This window comes from Zalophus californianus, chromosome 12 (assembly GCF_009762305.2).
Source record: "Zalophus californianus isolate mZalCal1 chromosome 12, mZalCal1.pri.v2, whole genome shotgun sequence".
Lineage (NCBI taxonomy): Eukaryota > Metazoa > Chordata > Mammalia > Carnivora > Otariidae > Zalophus > Zalophus californianus.
Genome location: NC_045606.1, coordinates 74,726,692 through 74,741,384, shown reverse-complemented (window position 1 = coordinate 74,741,384; position 14,693 = coordinate 74,726,692). Strand labels below are relative to the sequence as shown.

The window sequence follows — 14,693 nt, the reverse complement described above, 5'->3', positions numbered from 1 at the left end:
ATACTACTTCAGAATCCTTGGAATCATGTATCTTTGATATAAATTATATTGATTGGCTACATGATACTCTAATTCACTATAATTCACTCAGACATTCCCTTACTGTGAGGTATTACATTTTTTTCCCATTTTTTTCCTCCCACCATTAAATACTGAAAACCTTATCTTGCTATCCATGTTTTCTTCTTGGGAATTATGTCCGTTGGAGACAGTTCTATGACTGAGATTACTAGTTTACAATGTATGAAAGTATTTATGTTTCATAAAATACACTACCAATATTTTTCCAAAGTCTTTCAGTGTTTTAAGATCCACTTGAATCAAAAGTTGACTGAAAAAAAGATTTGACTGTATTGAAAAATATGGAAGACCAGAAACCATAAGTGACCAAAGCTACTTTCTTGTTATATTTTTTTTATATTTGTTATATTTTTTTATAAGAGCAGGAGGAGAGAAACACATTAAATAGATTTATATGAAAGATTCATTTTGAATAATAAATTTTAAAATGAAATTCCTTAACGCAAAACCATTTTGCATGTAATTAAGCTGGGTACAAAAGTAGAGGGTTGATGATGTTCACAGTTCTTTAAAGTTGTAGAGAAATTTCTTTAAATTGTGTCAGTATCACTCTATGACTGAATTCATGAAACTCATTTGGCATTAGGAATAAAGTGTAAAGCTTTTATTGAGTGAGGCAGAGCCAGAAGAGGAGAGGAGAGACTGTGAAATGCCTTTTTTCTTTTCATCTGGACAGGGTACTTCCCCCTTTGTCCTCATAGGTTTCCCTTCAGGGACACGTGCTATCAGACTCTGAAACCATGGCAGGGACAGGGGTTGCTGCATGGGCTCCCAAATTATAATCCCCACTACCTTCCAGATGTGGGAGTGGAGTAAGCTCCAGGAATGAAGCTTCTGCCACTAGAATCGGGGTAAAAAATTTCAGGGTGCCTAGGGAAGTTTTCTGGGTGATGAGGCTTTCCCAGTGTTGCAGCCCCAGGTCGGCAGGGCCCTGGTATTGTGCAAGACACCTTGTCCATAGGCTCTACTGCCCACCTGAACGCCACTCCCCCCCACCCCCCCACCCCCATTCCAACCACTCTGCTATCACCGGGTCTAGCAAAGGACACAGCAGCCCCCGGACTTTTCCTAAACCAGAGAAGGGGGCCGACCAGCGCCTGTGCACTGGGTCCCTGCAGCTAGAACATGTGCACCCGCCCAGAGCTACTGCCTCGTAGTTAGGATTCGTTAAAGAGTTTCCTTAGCTTCGTTGCCTTCCCCGAAAGTACGAGGTTATAAGCAGCGGTGCTTTGATGCTGGGCGTCACCACTGCAAGAACTGCTTCTGTGACCTTGTGCTCCCGGGTGGGATCAGGCGGCAGCGAGAAACGGGAAACTTGGGGAACATCTGGATTCATTCAGGCGATCCTCAACCCACTCCCCAGGACGATGAAATAGGTTGTGTTTTTTCTTGGAAAGGAAGGGCAAGTGGCAGTCCAGGTCCTCTTCCACCCAGAGGAGAGACTGCGGGGACGTGGGCGTGAGTAGTGACGGGCCTGAGTCCCACTAAGAGAGCTCAGGAAATCCACAGGGGTGCTGAGTGGGGAACATGAGGTAAGTGCCCTATAGTCTTTTGATGGGGATCCATAGCCTCACCTAAGAGTCATAAAAACGAGATAATAGGAACAGTGTGATAGGAGGCCGATAGGGCACGGCCGGGAAGTGGTAGAGACATATTCTGAGAAAAGCCTGGTGCGCCTGCCCTGACTCCACATACAAGTGCAGCTAGACATGGTCTGCGTTCCCAGTGAGGCATTTTTTCCCTTTCTAAGGCTCCTCAGCATCTGGGGCATCGTAGCACTTAAAATAGTAACTTCACATAGGATCCCAGACAGTGTGTCTCTTAGTCATTCACAAATCAAAATTTCAACATCAACAGCCGCAATAACAAACTTTTAGCGGAATCCTGATCCTTTCATTATACGACACATTACTGACAATTTTAAAGAGGTTTAACTAAATTTAAATAGTAATAGAAAGTACATAAATCATCATTTCCTTTTCCAGTATACACATTTTAAATTATCAAATATTAGCATATATAGGAAAGTTTGTAATGAGAGAAAAAAACTCCCATAATATAGACACTTCTGAAGTAAAAATATTTTTGATAAGATCAGAGATTTTTAAAATAGATTTTATATTTTAGAGCACTTCTGGGTTCACAAAATTGAGAAGTTACAGATATTTCCCATAAACCTCTGTCCCAACACATGCATTGCCTCCACACACTATCAACATAACTCACCAAAACTGTACATTGGTTACCAAGGATGAACCTACAGTGATACATCAGAGTCACCCCACTCTTGGTCTTGTATGTACTTTAGGTTTGGACAAATGTATAATGTATAATGATATGCATCCAACATTACAGTATCCTACAGAAGAGGTCCATTGCCCTGTGTTCTCCCATTCATTCCACCCTCCCTCCAGCCCTTGACAACCTCTTTTTACTGTTTCCACAGTTTTGCCTTTTCCAAAATGACGTTTGCTGGAATCATATAGTATGTAGCCTTTTCACACTGGTTCTTTCACTTAGTAGTGTGCATTTAAGTTTCCTCCATGTCTTTTCATGGCTTGGTAGTGCATTTCTTTTTAGCACTAAACAATATTCTATTATCTGGATATACCACCGTATCCATTCACCTACTGAAGGACATCTTGGTTGCTACCAAGTTTTGGCAATTATGGATAAAGCTGCTATAAATGTTCATGGGCAAAATTTTTCGCAGACATAAGTTTTCAACTCCTTTACGTAAATACCAAGGAGTGTGATTACTGTATTATATGGTAAGAGTATGTTTAGTTTTGTAAGAAGATGACAATCTTTCAAAGTGGCTGTACCATTTTGCCTTCCCACTGGCAATGAATGAGGGTTTCTGTTGCTCCATGTCCTCACTAGTATTTGATGTTTTCAGTGTTCTGGGTTTTGGCTGTTCTAATAGGTGTGTAGATCTCTTTGTTGTTTTAATAACACACTTTAGGTAGGTAGGTAGGTAGATAGACAGATAGGTATAAACTGTATGCTTTACTAAGGCATCTAAGAAAAACCTTTGGGTGGAGAGGTGCTCCATGTTCTTGAACAAAAAGACTCATTTATCTAAAATATGTAAACTTTTATTATTTTAGCAATTTCCTATAAACCAAATCAAAATATCAAGATTTTAAAAATTAGAATTATTTGTGATGCTGGTATACTTTTATGATGATATTAAGAAAAATTTTGAAAAAAGATTTTTTTTTAAAAGATTTTATTTATTTATTTGACAGAGAGAGACACAGCGAGAGAGGGAACACAAGCAGGGTGAGTGGGAGAGGGAGAAGCAGCCTTCCTGCAGAGCAGGGAGCCTGATGTGGGGCTCGATCCCAGGACCCTGGGATCATGACCTGAGCGGAAGGCAGACGCTTAACGACTGAGCCACCCAGGCACTCTGAAAAAAGAGATTTATAAATTTCCACTAATTATTGTTTTACTGACAGCATAATAGATGGACAAATGAATGGAATAGAATAGAAAGTTTAGAAACACATCCAAATATCAATGAGAATTAGTATTTGATCATTATGAAAATTCAAATTAGTAGAGAAAAGCTAAATTATTCATAAGTGCTGGCCCAGATCTCTAGGAGTGAACCATACTTGGACTCTTAGAGTATAGCTCTGTTAGTGCACAGCGGAGTGCTCAGGTATTGTTTCCAAAGCAGTCCCTCATTTCAGTCAGAACTTTACGTGAAGCCCAGATCATCCCCCAGATCTTCAGGCTAGATTCCCTTTTGAGACCTTTGTTGTTCTTGCTAAGAAATCAGGGCTGTGACTAGGATGAGGCAAGCAGGATACTTAGGGTGGAAATCCAAGGATTGCTAATAGGGATCAAGCTGAAGCCATCAGATTCAGATAGTATTGCAAAAAGGCATCAGTTTCCTTTCTTTGCTCCTAGATGGTCTCCCAAGACCTAAATCCTTTGTAGCTGCCTGTGTCAGACTATGCAAATTCCTGTCATCTTCCTCCAGAGCACTGGGGGATTGTTTACCTTAGATTCCCACTACTAAGGTCATTTACTCAAGTCCTAAATTTGATATAGTAATGAACACCTCCCATGTGACTCCTGTCTGTACCTCAGTTTTAGGAGAGGCTGCCATAATTTTCAAGGTTCAACAGGATCCTCTGAATCTAGAGGAGCTGTCTCTTAGGGAAGGTTTATTCGAACCCATCCATGTATCACAATCCAAGTATAAAAAGTAGTTTCCATCTTCCAAAACAATTGGGGATCAACATGGAGATTGAGCATTATTCTCACAAAGATTTTCTGGTTTGGAATGTGAGTGAATAGAATGGGAATAGTTTTCCACATCAGTCTTGACTTGATCTGTTAGCTGTCTCCCATTAGCATGATTGGCCACTGTTAATGGAGACCCTAAAGTTTCTTATATACAATCACAAATTTGTTATCTAATGATTTATAATATATGTAACTTTAGTTACAAGTGATGTAGTAGCTGAGTGCAAGTCATGAAATTACAAACCACAAGCAATAAACCACCTAATAGAGTAATATTAGGATTTAAAACATTTTGTGAAAACTGCAGAACTTTGAGACCTTAGCAACTATGTAAAAACAGACAGTGAGTTTTATTGAAGGATCCAGAATAGGACAGTAATAAAGTTAATGAGCACATTCTTCTGTTGCTTCACTATCTCACAAAACATTTGTATATGTTATGTCATTAAATCCCCACAACAACACTTGGGAGTTAGGAAGGTCACGCAAGAGCCACATTTACAGGAGACAAAGAGAAAGTACTTTACCAAGAAAAGATAGCTATGTGTCTAAACTGGGAAAACTAATTTCAGGACTTCAGGATCTTATCATGTGACCTCTGGTTAATTTAATGAGTTGTACTGCTTTCAGTTCAGGACTACTCAGTGATAATTCTTCATTTAAATGCTAATATAAAGCTAATATAGCTCAGAAGTTTGAAGTGTATAGAAATTATATACCAATTTTATATAACTGAGTTATGAGCTTCTGTCTGTTATGAGAAATATGAGTATTATGTAATATGGTTGGTACATCATATCAGTATTAAAATAGTAATGTTTTTATATATAATAGTCATGTGATTTCTAAGAAAAAAATAATAAAGGAGATCCAAATATTCTTTATTTCAAACATAGCTATCAATTAAAACTTCTGGTAGTGGGTTTTCTCTTGTTGATTCTGCCAAAGATATAGAAAGTAGGATTATGAAAGTTTTCATTATAAAAGAGCTGTTTAAAAATCAATATGTAGGGTGCCTGGGTGGCTCAGTCGTTAAGCGTCTGCCTTCGGCTCAGGTCATGATCCCAGGGTCCTGGGATTGAGTCCCACATGGGGCTCCCTGCTCAGCAGGAAGCCTGCTTCTCCCTCTCCCACTCCCCCTGCTTGTGTTCCTGCTCTCGCTATCTCTCTCTAGGTCAAATAAATAAATAAAATCTTTAAAAATAAATAAATAAATAAAAATCAATATGTAAATTTGTTTTTCTTAAAATTCTACAATTTATTATTTAAGATGTTCATTGTGAGATTCTGAAATAATGTCTGAAGAGAAATTTAATTTCAGAAGTTTACTAAATTCATTAAATCCATATGGTGCCTTTGTATAAATTAGAAAACAAGTGTTATTTATTTCTATATAATTAGAAACAAAGTGGATGTTATAAAATGGGTTTATTATTTTTACAACAAATTATTTCTTGTAATAAATGATAGCAACTTATTCATCATAAAAGCACCTGTCCATTTAAACTGGGACTGTACACAAACACAAAGAAATATGAACTTCAATAAAAGATGTCAGGTTATATTCTTAATTTACTTTTGCAGATCAGTATAGAAGTTGGAAAAGCAATTCCTTATTGAGAATCACAAGTTCTTTTATATGTTGTTACATTAATAATCTATTAACCTTTCTCTTTTGTAAGTTGAAGAGAATGAGTTGTTCCCATTAGAACAAAATATTTTTCTCCCATTTGTTGGCTAATTGTCATGATTTACTGTCTTAATCCATTCGGGCTATTAACAGTACTATACATCAGTGGTTTAAACAACAGACATTTATTTCCCATAAGTCTGGAGGCTGTAAATCTGAGATTAGGGTGCTAGCATAGTCTGGTTCTTGAGGAGGGCCTTCTTGGTTTACTTTGTGTCCTCAGATGGCTGAAAGAGCTAGCTAGCGATCTCTGGTCTCTTATGGGGGCACTAATCCCATTCATGAATGTTTCTGTGACTTGATTACCTCCTAAAGGCCCCACCTCCAAATACCATCACATTGGAATTAGGGTATCAACATGTCAGTTTTGGGGGGACATAAACATTTAGTTCATAACATTTACTAATTTTGTTAGAACAAGACATTTTATTACATCAACCAGATTTGTATTTGTAGAGTAAATATATAAATATCCCATTTCTGGACTTGAAGTTTTAATAGAAGTGCAAAAATATGTCACAAAAACAAAATGCTGTAATGAAAATTGTGGGGCTTGAACTCACGACCCTGAGATTGAGACCTGAGCTGAGATAAAGAGTCGGACACTTAACTGACTGAGCCATCCAGGTACCCCTAAATGGTTGATCTTAAACTTACTGAGTAGAACCTCCAAGTAGTTCAGAGTAGGTAAGTTCTTAGCGTGGGACCTTTTCATTTATTCTTCCGAGAGAAGAAATAGCCTTGTTTGCAGGACTCTATTCACAGGGTACATAAAATGGCTAGAACTAAATGAGTTTACTACCATCTCTCTGAGAATAGGAAGGAAATACACTTGTCTCTTCTGTACTCCCTTCCCCTGGCCACTGGAAAGTTTTTGCAAGGATCATTGTCTCTTACCTGTTTTCTAATGTGGCAGAGTATGGTGCCTCTAGACCTTATGATGGGTTCTTCATGCTAAACTGAACAGTCTCTACCTACATTCCCTCCTTGAACTAAAGAATTAGCTAAGTATGCTATCTCCTTACTGCCCCTAATGGATGAGGTCTAGAAGAATTGTGCTGTTTAAATTTGTTGTTCCCCAATTGTAATACCAATTCTTTTCATGATGCCATTTCTGTTGATTTTATTGGGTTAGGATTATGATAACTATAATTCACTTGTATCAAATTTTGATAAATCACATTCTCCCTTGCATATAATTTGTGATGGTGGGGAGGACTTTAATGTATCAGTTGCCCACCAAGAGTATAATTAATACTCTGGAATATTTTCCAGTTGTGTTCCAAAGGGATAGTTTGTGGCCAGGCATAAGAGTATTGTACTCATAATATTATTATATATTTTCCTATTGCCGATTCAAATTCATTCTTACTTTTTAGTTATGGATGAGAGTTCTGAAGAAGACTCATTAGCAGGTAGGATTTCTATAGATTTATTACCTCTTAAATAAGGGAATGAAGAGAAATGGAACTAACATTTATTCATTGTTTTACTCTGAACTAGATAGGACATTATGTGCTTAACATGTGTTCTCTGTATAATAATCATAACAGCTCTGCAAAGTTACCATGCTGTCATTTTCTTCTTTTTATTAATTACAAAATTGATTTAGGGAACTTGATTTAATTGGCCCAAGATCCCACAGTTAAAATGTGCTGAACCATAATTTAACTCCAAGTCGGCCAGGCTTTCAGACCAACCCCCCCCCCCCCCCGCCCCCGCCCCTCCATGGTAGCTTTGTATCCACAGTATCAAGAGACAGGATCCAGTTAAGATCCTGGATCCTCGATCTTCAAGAAGTCAGATTTAACTGTATATGCTTTTTCTGAGAAAAAAAAAATTTAAACCAAAGCAAACACAGGTAAAGGCCCAGAGTTTGTTCTAAAATGTTTGATAGTTAAAACAGTAATCAGTACTTTGTTTTCACCATCAAGGGTCTGAGGGCAGATCTCAGTTAGCTCTGGTTTCAAGACTGTAGATTATTTGATTGCCTTTTCTTTTCTCAGATTAAAATCAGCGAAGGAAAAAGATAATTAGGGTGAAAACCCAGAAAAGCCAGTTATAAGCTTCCAGTAGTCCTCTCCCAGTGGAGTTGCACAGATAACACCGAATTTTCCCAGCAATAGTATTTGATGACACATGCCAAGTGTTGCTAACCAGAGAAACTCTCTCAAGTCTTGGTGTTAGGGGCTTTTTACCCGGGCTCTGTGAATACTGTTTATAGATACATAGACAAGTAGCTCCCACATGACTAACTTCCATTAGTCTCCAACCCCCAGAAGTTCAACTGAAACAAGCATGGCCCAAGACTTGAGGCATGCAAAAGCTCTTATCAGAAAGGATATTCCAAGGGCTCAAAGGTTATCTCCCCAGAAGACAGAAGGACAAGGCCCAGTCCTTTTTTTGGAGTGTGCAGGATTTGAGCTTTACTGCACAGATAAATCAGTCTGTTACTCAAGGAATTATTACACATCTTGCTTGTTCTTGCCTTTGTGTCAACCAATGTGGAAAGCTTTCTCAACCATTTATGCAAAGCCTTAATATCCATAAGGACCCAGCACAAATCTATTTACTTGAATTCTGCTCTGTGCTCCCCCACGTCTCTGCACATAGAAGCATTTGCAAGCTCTGCCATACATTGGGCACATTTATATATTGCTTTCAAATAACACTTTACCGGTCATGTCATCTCTCAGTGAAGGTTCTCTTATAGTAAATTCTCAGGAAATGAACTATTATTGATAAATTGTTTAGATTTATTATTCATTGTTTAATGTAGAATTTTATTTGCCCTAAACTATCCTTCCAATCTTTATAGGATACTTAGTTTTAATATACAAAATGAAATATGCAAGTTCTTATTCATTCTCAATTTTAGACTTTTAGCATATTCCCATTTCCCACATATCTTTTCACACTAAAGAGATCTAATCTTTATATGACATCTAATCACTGACTGTTTTTCTCTATACTTTCTCTACCTCTGGCATTTAAAAAAAGTGGTGATCAAAACTTCACATCACCTTTTGCACAAGGGAAAGATACTTATTTCCAATAAACTTACAGTTCTGTACAGAATTTTACTAGTGTTTTTCCATCAAAGAGCTTTATCAAGGAATGTTCTTAATTACTTCTGAGTACTTTTCCTAGGTAACAATAGATAACTTAAGAGTCCTTCATTCAGTAATAGGATATATGTTAGCTATTGTTAACACTGACACATTACTTTGTTCCAGGTAGTATTCTAAGTGTTTATTATCTTAATCTTCATAACAACTCAAGGGGGGTTGTCCCATTTTTACTGAGGTACCCAAGACATGGGAGATTAATTTGCTAAAACTACCAGCTAAGTCTGATTTACTTCACTGCCATGCTACACTGGCCTCACCTGACTCTAATTTAAAAATTCCTCAAAATTATACCTCCTACTTATCTTTAGTTATCTCTGGTCCTTTTCTACATAACTGTGGTAAAGTTTACCCAAATCAGGTTGAAAGATCTAAACACTTTTTAAAACTTTTAAAATAAATAAAATTAAAAAAATTTAGCTATCATTTTGACCTCTTTAAAAAATTATTTTTAAAATGTTATATAAGCCATACTGCAGTGCTTTCTGGCAACTTATCAGTTTATGAATTTACTTTGTAGTGTGTAATTATAATCTATGATTTTCCTGATAGAAGACAAATTAAGTGAAATGTAAGATACATCGTGCATATTTTCAGACATCAAACAGAACATTTTCCTGCCTGCCCCCAACACACACACACACACACACACACACACACAATTTTTCATACATGACCTAAGTGATATATCCCCCAGAGATGTGTCCCACCCCATCCCCTGATCCTGAATTCTTTTCCTTTTAACGTATTTCAAATGTAATAACAATTCGGTACCATTTGCATTATTTGGTATTTTTAAGGCCAGTATATAGGGAAAAGAAAACAAAAACCAAAGGTTTACAGTATAACTGAAAATTACCCTAGTGAGGAGAAAGGCTTTATCATATAGTTGAAAGAACACTGGCGTAGAAATTATAGCATGGTATTTGGATTCTAGTTTTAGCAATACTTGACCTGTGCCACTTCTGCCAAATAATACATCTATAAGATAAAAGGATGTTTAAAAAGGAAACATGTACAAAAAAAATGGAAGTAAAAGGTTATAACAAAAATCAATACAGAAACTGGATGTTTAAAAAATTTAATGGTGCACCTAATAATGCCAGTGGGCAGCAGATGGTATTGTTAACTAATGAGAGAAAACTGCTGGTAAAGTCCTCTTTTGCCTTTATCCTTAGTGTTACACAACCTACACAAGCTCTCCATGTTAAAACAGAAAAAAGGTTGGGAAAATGATGAATGCAAATTAGATCCAATTAAAAAGACAGTTTTTAGTCGTTTAAATGAATCCAAGCCCGGTTAAGTTACATCCTAGACTAAAGGAATTTGACAAACACTCATGTCCCTGGAGAGTAAGCCTTTGAGTCAAAAGATGATTTGGTTGAGGTGCTAAGGACAGATACAAGCTACAGAAGGACAAGAACTTGTTACTGTTGTTCCCTGCATTATCCACAGTTGCAAGCATGGTACCTGGTATGCCCTAAAATGGCTTTACAAATGTCACTGACAATATTCCAAAATACACTTTTTTTGTTTGTGGAAACATAGAAAAGGGATGATCACTAGGAGGCAGCATTGATTCACGAAGACCAGCTATGCCCATGTCACAGTTTCCCTGCTAAAACAGGAATAAAGATCACAGCAAAGCATTTGACCAAATTTCACATAAATAATCTCTGTAAACAAGATGGGAGAAAAGGACTAAATGTCTTGTAATTAAACAAATTTGTAGCTGTTTGAATGGGAACACTATGCTGTTTAATGGCTCAGTATCAATCTAGGTGGAGAGGGCTCTGCCTTATCAACATTGTTTTTTTCAGTCTTACATGTAAAGAATTTTTTTACCAAATTTGCCAATGACTTAAAAACTGAGAATAACAGCTCAACTTAAAAAAAAAAGCTCCAAATTAGTAAAAAAGAATATTAAAATGAGTGAAAGTAAATTTATAACATGAGATATAGAATTATATGCAAGTTCAGAATGGAGGGATCCTAGTTTACATGTGAAAGGTTAAACCTGAGTTTTCATTTTTGAACCCCACAAGTCAAGAGTATATGATTGCCATAAGACAAGTATAATCATACTATTTGTTAAATAATGTAAACTTATTACACATACCTTCCACTTAACCTTAAATCTTCAAAGTTGAAATACTCCAGTCTCTTATGGAGAGATATGGTAGCCAGAGGCACTGTGAAAAACCAAGGTGGCAAGACCCACATCTGCAACTTTTTCACTTTGGCCTTTGAATACCTAGAATAAGCTGTTTACTGTTTAAATCCCATAAATCATACCAAATTTTTTAAATGGAGCCTAATTTCATTTGTTACAGCACCAAAAATACATATTGTTACCATGTCTTAAAGGTAAGGATTCTGAAGCATAACTAGGACTCATCCAGGCATATGATAGGTCTTTTAATAATTCTACTACTTTCCTTAGCTATTTATTGAGTATTCCTTTTTGCCCCATTCCAGATCTACTGAACCACATCAGTGAGAGTAGGGCCCAATAATATTTAAAGCAACTCAGGTAATTATGAAAATGACCCACAACAAAGCTTTGCGAACTGCCTTAGATCATCTAAATATTTCTTTCAATCAGTTTTCTAATAGATATTTGACAGCAGGAATTTGATAATATACTTTCTACCAATAGGCAGTTTATAAAAATACAAAGACCTGGTCAAATTCGAGCCTTGTTACCCATATGATCTCTCATAAGGCTCTTAACCCTGCTGAGCCTCAATTTCCCCATATGTAAAATGGTCACTGTTGTAAACATTGAGCATCATGCCTGGCACAGGATATGCACTCAGTAAATGCTACCTACTAAATTTTGAAGGTGAAAGCCCAGAATACACTATATTGCCAGTTACAGATTGCTTTATAATTCTGGCTACTACCCAAGTAGGTTCACATGCCCTTGTGAAGGCACTGTATACTTTCTCATCCACATGGTAAATCCTTTGTTACACGTCTGAGAAACATGTTGACACAGATAGCCTATATTTATGGTGACTACTAAGAAGTTTTTATCATATCTCACAATAGGTTAAAAATTCTGAATGATTTTATAAAGGTGCTAAACAGGATTTTAAGTAAAGCAAATATTAATAGTTTATCTTTAATTATCTCTTATTCTTCTGCCATCAAGATTTGTAATATTTAAGCCAAAACTGTCGGCATGTTAAGGCCATTTAACTTAGCAAAGTGCTTTAGCCTAAAAGCAATGCTTTAAACTATTACTCTGGATAGTATGTTTTCAGTTAAAAAGAAACAAGTCCTTTCTGCAGTTAATTGCCCTTTACAAAAAAGTTCAGTGAAAATATCTTTCCAGGAAAGATTTCTTTCTTTGATGCATTATTAAGCTGGGCTTAGATAGTGCCTGAATCACAGAGCACAGAGGTAATTATAGGTTAAAATTGATTTGAGGCTCTTTATAAATAAAAGTGATTACAGAATAAAAATCTCATTAAAGAACATAAAAAACTTGACACTGCATATTAATCAAGTTACCGCTCATAGTTGTGGTTCCTTTACAATGCTCATGCAAAAAGAAATCCAATTTGAATTGGTTACAAGCACAGAAAGCCTACCCTGCGCACCCAGGAATAAATAATTGCGTAGACCATTTGGTGTGTTTTCATTCATTTTCTCTACCAACCATTACCAACATCCAGTTCATATTTGGGGAATGATTTTTTGACATCAGTCAGGTAAATGCATCATTATAAGATTTCAGAAGGCTACATCATATTAGAAACTCATTACCGTGATGGTTTGTCTACTGGTTTATGTGTAATTTGTGTTATGTCAAGTATGTTGGCAAAATATCTGACTTGGACTTCATTTGCACTGTTCTAATACATTTCACTTAGCAAATGAATGATCTGTATTCCTTATTTGGTTTTGGGAAAATAGTTTACCCATTTAAAATACCACTATTTACTTATATAGAACATTTGGTTTATAGTCCCTCATTAAATTGCCTGTTTGCTTTACTTACTTTGCATTATTTTCATTTTATTATTGATATAAAACCATATACTACAAAAGCCAAATAGTTATGATAGCCAATACTAACTAAACTTTGTCTAATCCTGAGGCAGCCCTGAACAACAGAACATCAAGAAAGTTATGCTGGGTGACGGTGCCTGGTGACCAGTGAAGAAAACTATCTCAACAGTTCTCTTCTTACAAGTCTTATTTCTATGAAGATATTTTCCAGAGGAAAATGTTTTATTTGTGAACCAAAAAACTATCATATCTAATAAGTAGAGTTTTAAATATTAAAAAAATATGAACAAAATCTACCTCTAAACTCTGAAAGGATCTACTCCAGAAGCCCTTTTCAGATTTTATACAAATTAGCCTTCATCTTTTCTTACTGAGCTTGTATTATTTTAAGCCAAGGGTCAGCAAACTATGGCCTACAGGCCAAATCCAGCCTGCCACCTGTTACTGTAAATGAAGTTTATTTGGAACACAGCCACAACTATTCATTTATGTATTATCTATGGTTGTTTTCATATGACAACAACAAAGTTGAGTAGCTGTGAGAGACCATATGGCCCTCAAAGCTTAAAATATTTACTATCTGCATTTCTACAAAAAAGCTTGCCAACCCCTATTGCCAAACACTTTCATTTAAAAAAAAAAGAAAAACTATTTAAATTTTGCTTGAATTACAAGAATGTAGTATTTTTCTATTTTCTACTCACCACAAAGTTACACACTTTAGCCCTCAGTGAGTTGATGAGAATTTCTGTGGACTAGTCTAGATATCTCAACACTATTTTTGTACCATTGTTTCTATGGATTCTTTAAGAAGTCCACACAGCTGTACAAAGGGTTTTAGAAAACAGCCTACTTGTAGATGAGGGACATTATCCACTTAATTGATTCACTCAAATAATCAACCAATTCTGATTGTTGCTCTGAGAAACCATGTTTACTTCTTTTAAAAACAGGTTTATGGAACCAAGGAGTCATGGGAAGTTGTTGACAATAACAGCAAGCACTGCCTCAATAGAAACGTCAGGTTTATTTACTCACATTTATAAACAACAACAAAAAACTCCTTTAATACTAGAAATTCCCCCATTTTTAAGATTAGGAGCTAAGATGGCTTTTAAGACTATATGTAATCCATTTTTTTCAGATAATATGAAACTTTGTTAGCGTTTTTCCTTTTCTCAACCAAACACATTTTTACCTACACTTCTAAGGTGCTAGAGAGCAACCAACCACCAAGGCAGTGTGATAAATGAGGACGGTTCATATTACAAGACTTACCTTGCTGTGACTTTCTTAAAAATAGGGAAACACAAGTATCTTGCACTATTGATGGTATTTGTATGCTTGATTTACACAGCACACAAATTTTTCTCTTTAACTAGTTTTCCATTAAGTATTAAAATATGAAATATTTGTTCTAAAAGTGCCTAAAGTAAACATTAGATTTTCATACTATTTAAGAGAAAAATAAAACCAAGCTACCAAAATTATGATTTAGGGGGAAAAAAAAAATG

General features: G+C 36.1%; 1 protein-coding gene across 1 annotated transcript in view; it reads left to right on the top strand.

The window, feature by feature from the left end:
• The window catches only part of ANKRD7 (ankyrin repeat domain 7), a 61,102-nt gene extending 53,656 nt beyond the window's left edge, over positions 1-7,446 (top strand). The window contains 1 exon segment of the mRNA XM_027574289.2: positions 7,411-7,446. The gene's annotated coding sequence lies outside the window, so the exon portion shown is untranslated.
• The last annotated feature ends 7,247 nt before the right edge of the window (positions 7,447-14,693 follow it).